The 7761-nt window shown below is 41.3% G+C and overlaps 1 long non-coding RNA gene across 1 annotated transcript; it reads right to left on the bottom strand.

The window, feature by feature from the left end:
- Positions 1 to 2104: 2104 nt before the first annotated feature.
- On the bottom strand, positions 2105 to 5033 carry LOC129031301 (uncharacterized). Its single transcript, XR_008501005.1, has 3 exons — positions 4883 to 5033; positions 2369 to 2444; positions 2105 to 2283 (listed from the first exon to the last, which is right to left on the bottom strand). It is a non-coding gene; the product is annotated as an uncharacterized LOC129031301 (long non-coding RNA).
- Positions 5034 to 7761: the final 2728 nt, after the last annotated feature.

Below are 7761 nucleotides of genomic sequence, written 5' to 3'. Positions count from 1 at the left end.
TTCCTTTCCTCCCTTCCCTTCCCACCTCCCTTCCCTTCCCCTCCCCTCCCCTCCCTCCCTCCTTCCCTCCGTCCCTCCTTCCCTCCTTCCTTCCTTCCCTCCCTCCCTTCCCTTTTCTTCCTTCCCTCCTTCCCTTCCCTTCTTCCTTCCTTCCCTTTCCTTCCTCCTTTCCTTTCCTTTCCTCCCTTCCCTTCCCACCTCCCTTCCCTTCTCCTCCCCTCCCTCCCTCCCTCCGTCCCTCCTTCCCTCCTTCCTTCTTTTCTTCCCTCCCTCCCTTCTTCCCTCCTTCCTTCCTTCCCTCCCTTCCTCCCTTTTTCCTTCCCTCCCTTCCTCCCTTTTTCCTTCCCTCCTTCCCCTCCTTCCTTTCTTCTATCTTTTACCAAGTGAACCAGTCATCTTTCAGTTTTGTTTTTTTTTTTTCTTTTGAGACGGAGTCTCGCTCTGTCGCCCAGGCTGGAGTGCAGTGGTGCGATCTAGGCTCACTGCAAGCTCCGCCTCCCGGGTTCACGCCATTCTCCTGCCTCAGCCTCCTGAGTAGCTGGGACTACAGGGGCCCGCCAACACGCCTGGCTAATTTTTTTTGTATTTTTAGTAGAGACGGGGTTTCACCATGTTAGCCAGGATGGTCTCGATTTCCGGACCTCGTGATCCGCCCGCCTCGGCCTCCCAAAGTGCCGGGATTACAGGCTTGAGCCTCCCGCGCTGGCCTCATCTTTCAATTTTTAACACATCTGAGGAATATGAATAATTCCAAGTGACGTAGACATTCATAAAATGTTTTTGTTCTTCCGTCATTTAAATCCAAACTTTTCCATGTTGTCTTATTATGTTGGTGCAAAAGTAATTGCGGTTTTTGCCATAACTTTCAATGTCAAAAACCGCAATTACTTTTGCACCAACCTAATAGTTCGCTTACAGGAATCTAACAGTCGTTATTCTCTTGGTCAAACTGAAAGCTGAAAAATAATCTTTAAAATATAGATCTCTATGTTTATTTCAAGTCTTCTTGGCATTTGTCTAAATTAAATAATTTCATAAAACTAGACCAAAGCTGTGTGAGCTAAGATATTTATCACAGTATCAAAATAATTAACATTTACTGAGAAAAGTCAGACACTGTGATGCACTGTTTTATATGCATAATCTTTATTTACTATCACAACAACCCTATGAAGTAGCTTGTATTATAATCCCAATTTTTACAGATGAGAAAATTGCACTTTAGAGAGAGTACGTAACTTGACTAAAGTCACGCAGCTAATAAGTGGCAGAGCCAGCCAGGACTCTTTTTCTTTTGTTTGTTTGTTTGAGACAGGGTCTTGTTCTGTGGCTCAGACTGGAGTGCAGTGGCACAATCTCTGCTCACTGCAACCTCTGCCTCCTAGGTTCAAGCGATTCCCCTGCCTCAGCCTCCGGAGTGGCTGGGATTACAGACACACGCCACCACGCCCAGCTAATTTTTTTTTTTTTTTTTTGTATTTTTAGTAGAGACAGGATTTCACCATGTTGGTCAGGCTGGTTTCAAACCCCTGACCTCAAGTGATCCACCTGCCTCGGCCTCCCAAAGTACTGGGATTACAGGCATGAGCCACTGCGCCTGGCCCAGGACTTGATAGATAGATAGATAGATAGATAGATAGATAGATAGATAGATAGATAGATTTTTTTTTTTTTTTAAGACAAAGACTCATTCTGTCTCCCAGGCTGGAGTGCAGTGGTGCAGTCTTGCCTCACTGCAACCTCTGCCTCCTGGGTTCAAGCAATTCTCATACCTCAGCCTCCCAAGTAGCTAGGACTACAGGCATGCACTACCACACCCAGAATTTTTATATTTTTAGCAGAGACAGGGTTTCGCCATGTTGACCAGGCTTGTCTCAAACTCCTGACCTCAAGTGATCTACCCACCTCGACCTCCCAAAGTGTTGGGATTACAGGCGTGAGTCACTGCACCCACCCCCAGCCAGGACTTTAGAGTCAACAAGTCAAGTCTTTCTGACTCTAAAAGCTCTTCTTAACCTCTAGAAAAAGTAAATATTCAACAATAGGAAACTCCTCACATCTATTATAACTTCAATATAACAGAATATTATGCAGCCATTGCAAATTATGTTCTTGGTTAATTTTTATTGACTAGAAAATGCTTATATTTTAATAGTAAACAAAAGAATAAGCAAGGTGCTTTGGCTCATGCCTGTAATCCCAGCACTTTGGGAGGCCAAGGTGACAGATAACTTGAGTCCAGATGTTCAAGACCAGACTGGGCAACACGGTGAAGCTCTGTCTCTACAAAAGATAAAAAAAATTAGCTGGGCGTAGTGGTACATGCCTGAAGTCCCAGCTATTCCAGAGGGTGAGGTGGGAGGATCACCTGAGTCCGGGAGATGGAGGATGCAGTGAGCCATGATCATGCCAGTGAACTCCAGCCTGGGTGACAGAGCGAGACCCTGTCTCAAAAGCAAACAAACAAAAAAATAAGATTCACACTAATGCATACATTATTATCTCAGCTATGTAGAAATATAAACATTTATGAGCCGGGTGCGGTGGCTCATGCCTGTAATTCCAGCACTTTGGGAGGCCAAGGCAGGCAGATCACGAGGTCAGGAGATCGAGACCATCCTGGCTAAAATGGTGAAACCCCATCTCTACTAAAAATACAAAAAATTAGCCAGGCGTGGTGGCAGGCACCTGTAGTCCCAGCTACTCAGGAGGCTGAGGCAGGAGAATGGTGTGAACCCAGGAGGTGGAGCTTGCAGTGAGCTGAGATTGCGCCACTGCACTCCAGCCTGGGCAACACAGTGAGACTCTGTCTCAAAAAAAAAAAAAAAAAAAAAGAAATATAAACATATATGAATACCCATAGAAAAAATGGGAAATAGTATATACAAATATTAGGATTGCTTATATTTAAATGTGGTATGACTATGAATGATTTTACATATTTCTTATTACATATTTCTGTAATGAACATGTATTACTTTTATAATCAGGGAAAAGATAACAGAAATCTTTAATACTTACAATATGACGGAGGAAATATAAAGACTTGGTTTTTATGATTAGAGGAATAAGTCCATTTAATAACTGCTGTATCCGTGAACAAGGTGCAAAACCTTCAATTTGCTATCTGTTTCTGACATGATGGCTATCAGATACTCAGATACAAAGTAATATTCTCTTGCTTGCTGAATTCTCTTATTCTTTCTGCCTTATGTTGGAGATAAAGTAGAAAGTGTGTGTTTCTCATTGGGAAGTTGGCATTTGAATGAGACTGCCACTTTTCTCAGCTTAAAAAAGATAAAAGGAGTTACCAAGTAATGTTTTCTTTCACCTAAGGATGTTAGTCCCACTCCAACAATTGGAATTGATTGAACTCCTGTGCTTGCAAATTTAAAAGCCTTTTACACAGGGGATCTACTCACTCAGAATTTTACAAATCAATGAATGAACTCAAAACAAAAACCCATTACAGGGCACCTTAATGTTTATCTGTTTGGCAAGATAAACACTTGTAAACAAGCACTTTCAACTGTGAGCTTCGATAATAACACTATGAGATCTGTATTGGATGTTAAAAATTTACATAGAACTATAAAGATAGGACAAACCTAAAGGAGAAAATTGCTTTTTTAAAATTAAGTTTTCTGATCCATATTCTTAATTACATTGTATTTCATTTATCTAGACCACAGCCACTTCTCTTGACTTTTGCCTTGATAGCATTTTTATTATTGCCTATGGAACGTAACATTGCATGAAACAAGTATGCCGTTGGTATTTGATTAAATAGTACTGCTTCCTGAAAGCCTGGAAACCTTGAATCAGGCAAAAGAAATGATGTTAAATGGCCTTATGTCTGATGAACATAATAACTGCTAATTAATTTATTATTTAGCCCTGAAATTGTCAAACCTAAATCTGCTTTTTTTTTTTTTGAGACAGGGTCTTGCTCTGTCACCCATGCTGGAGTGCAGTAGCTCAATCATAGCTTACTGTGGCTTCAAACTTCCAGTATTAAGCAATCCTCCCACTTCAACCTTCTGAGTAGCTGGGACTATGAGTGTATGCCACCATGCCCAGTTAAATATGTATATATATGTATGTGTGTGTGTGTGTGTGTGTGTGTATTTTGACAGGGGACAGAGTCTCTGTCTCCCAAGCATTGGTGCGATCTCGGCTCACTGGAACCGCCGTCTCCCGGGTTCAAGCAATTCTCCCGCCTTAGCCTCCTGAGTAGCTGGGATTACAGGTGTGTGCCACCATGCTTGGTTAATTTTTTGTATTTTTGGTAGATGACGGGATTTCACTACGTTGGCCAGGCTGGTCTCGAACTCCTGACCTCAAATGATCCACCCGCCTCAGCCTCCCAAACTGCTGGGATTACAGACGTGAGCCACCACTCCCGGCCCAAATCTAAATCTTGACATTAAATTTAGACTTCAGAGTTTCATTGAGATTAATCAAACTTGAAATAAACTTTAAGAAAGATCATATCCAGGTAAAATCAGTTCTTTTGTCTAAAAAAATTAGTTATTACATTTCAACCAACAGACCAAAGGGCCTTAACCTCTAAATCAGTGCTAGACAAATTACTGATGGATCAGTCTCCGACAAAACACACACAATTTGTTGCAGACCAATACTTTGATAAAACTGAAGAAGCAGAACAATGGAAAATGAAAAAGTCATGCAAAATAGAAACACATTTATAAATGATTAGTTTCAACAGATATACAACTATTGTCAAACTTTTCCAAATGTTTTAAATCCTTACTCTCATTTTCTGTGCTTTACTTGCCATGAACCAATAACAAACAATTCTCAGAGCCATGCAGATCACGGACCACATTTTGAGTAGCCCTGCTGTCGGCTCCCTGCTCACCTTAAAGTCCCATATGTTGCTGTTTGTCTTTGGCTGAGAATCTGATTAGGGAATGGAATGAGGCTGACTTCATTATCTTCACCTGCAACTCCCCTTGAGTAGGTTTGCAGATTGTAATTATACCTGTGTGGTATCAAGATCTTTCACCTGTAGGGTCCTGATGCAACTGCAGTATTTATAAACACCGAGGCGAGTTCCCAGGGTTCAGCTGCCCATGGTTTCAGGTGATGACTCCACTGGGCAAATGTCAAGGCCGTCCGTGAACAGCATACCCAGCTGAACCAGAGGGAAATTTCCCCAAATGTTTTACTCATATATAGGTGAAATAGCTAGTAGTTCCCGCACTGTGTATGATCATCAGAATCATAACAATGGAGTTTTAAAAATATGTTAGAACCAACTATAACTGCTGACACTGAGTTTTGTACAAACTCTATTTCTAAGCGTTTTCTCCCCTCCTCGTTGGTTGATTCCAACACCACGGGGAATGGAGGCTGCCCATAGCCAGAGTCTTTAGGGAAAGGATAGAGTCTGACTGCTCAGTCTTTTCTATCAGCAGAAGGCAACAGTGGCTGCTGTGCTGTTCTGGGCTTAGTCAGCATGATGATTGCTTTGAGAATTGGCATTTCTGTAGCTGTTGCGCCTTCTCTCACACCAGCTGAACAACAGTTCTTAAAATGTGGCCCAGAGACTCCTACAATGATTTCAGGAGGTCTGCAAGGTAAAAAAATCTTTTCATAGTAGTACTAACGTTATTTGCTTTTTTCAGTCCCATTCTTTCACGAATGGGGTTTACAGTGGCTCCATAACGTGTAATGATATCATTGTTCCGATGCTTAATGGAATGTGTGCTTCTGTGCTCTTCGTGTATTCTTGTAATACCAGTCTTAATTTCAAATATGATAAATATTGACAGATATAGCCTGCGTAAACTATAGCCGTTCGGAGTCTTTAATACTTTTTAAGAGTATAAAGGGGTTTTGAGACCAAAAAGTTTGAAAATCACTGCTGTAGAATTTTAAATTTAGTTAATTGTGTTTACAATGAAATGTAGAGGCAATTTGGCCTAGGAGATTTTCCTTTTTATAGCGTCCAAAATGCTATAGTAGTGGGGCCATGCCGTGGCAAGGAAACATTCTCCTCTGGAGTGCCCAGAGGAAACGCAGTCTTGCTCAAGATGCTGAAGGAATTCTGACCTTCAGAAATGTAATAAATCTGTGTTGTTTTAAGCCTTGAAGCTTTTGGTAATTTGTTACAGCCACAATAGGCCCTGAATATAGGCCAGGTGCGGTGGCTCACACCTGTAATCCCAGCACTTTGGGAGGCCAAGGCAGGCAGATCACCTGAGGTCAGGAGTTCAAGACCAGCCTGGCCAACATGGTAAAACCCTGTTTCTACTAAAAATAAAATTAAAAAAAAAGCCAGGCACGGTGGCGGACACCTGTAATCCCAGCTGCTTGGGAGGCTGAGGCAGGAGAATCCCTTGAACCAGGGAGGCGGAGGTTGCAATGAGCCAAGACCATGCTATTGCACTCCAGCCTGGGCAACAGAGTGAGACTCCATCTCAAAAAAAAAAAAAAAAAAAAGGATACGAATACAGATCTGTTTCAGAGAAAACAAAGACTTGTTGAGCACCTGCTAGGCACCAGGCCATGCGCAAAATTACATAGTCAGGGCTTACAAACACTAGGATTCAAATTCAGGTTCACCTGCATTCAGAGACCAAATCCTTTTCACGAATCTTTTTTTTTTTTGTCCCCATTCCAAAAGAAAAAATGTTCTATGGTAAAAGTGGTGCTATAAACTTTTGATTTTCTCTAAGGACAACTGTAGAATTTCAGTGCATGATCCATATTGTCAGAGATCATGAATATTGCTTAGGCCCTGATGGCACCTTGATCGTATGCCCTTACTTGACTAAAGACAATCTAGTTGATATGGATGGCACTGTGGGTAACTTTACAGCCACTCAGTGTGTTCCCCTGAGCTAAAGAAAGGAGGTATTTCCCCCATGTTACTCCCTGTATTCCTAACTACGAATCAACTCTCAGGTTAGCTGCAGCATACTCATTTACTTCTGAAAATGAAATGTGAGAATTGTTAAATGTCAAGCTCTGCCTCATGAGAAGGAAATTCTAAAGTGAATTCTTATTCAATATGGGTAAGAGAAGATTATTTGCTTTTTAAAAATTTGGTGATGAAACATGCTGGTTTTCTAGTCTAAAGGAGAGTATTTACTTATATCAATATTCAACACCAGTTGATTTGTGGGAATATTTTTAAGACAAGATTGGTTTGAAAGAAATTAGGATGGATAGAATTTGCTTTGAAAGGTAGCTTAAATGTAAGCAAGGCATAAAAATAGCTTAAATATCCAAATATTCAGAGATGTAACTCAGAGGTTTCAGAAACATCATGTATTTGGAAAAGCCAACTTGATAGTTCTACGCCGTGAGATGGTGATTCATACAAGATGTCTCCATCTTCATTTTGCCTATTATCCTTCCCCCAGTTCTACACTGTTCCAAGGGTATATGCCAGTCATTTCTGAATTGATATTAGGCCAGGACTCAAGATCACCAAATCCCTAAAAAAACACTTATAGTCACAACCATGTCTACTAGATTCCCCATAAGAGACACAATACATGCCTTGATGGTGAGGCCTGGCCTGTGCACACTGCTTATTACTTGTTTGGGTTTGGTGCCAAAATCCTTTTTGGAATTCCTAGACCTGGCAAATTGTGCTGGACTACATAGGGCTGAAAACATTCTTATGTGTCTTTTGTCAAAGGCCTAAATGAAGTTCCTCCAGATCTCACTCTAGTGGCAAAAAAAAAAAAAAAAGAGAAATCCAGAGAAAAAAAGAATATGGGTGGG

Source organism: Pongo pygmaeus, chromosome 11, assembly GCF_028885625.2.
Source record: "Pongo pygmaeus isolate AG05252 chromosome 11, NHGRI_mPonPyg2-v2.0_pri, whole genome shotgun sequence".
Taxonomy (NCBI): domain Eukaryota; kingdom Metazoa; phylum Chordata; class Mammalia; order Primates; family Hominidae; genus Pongo; species Pongo pygmaeus.
Note: the sequence above shows the minus strand (reverse complement) of the source record. Positions and strands in the feature narration are given on the sequence as shown.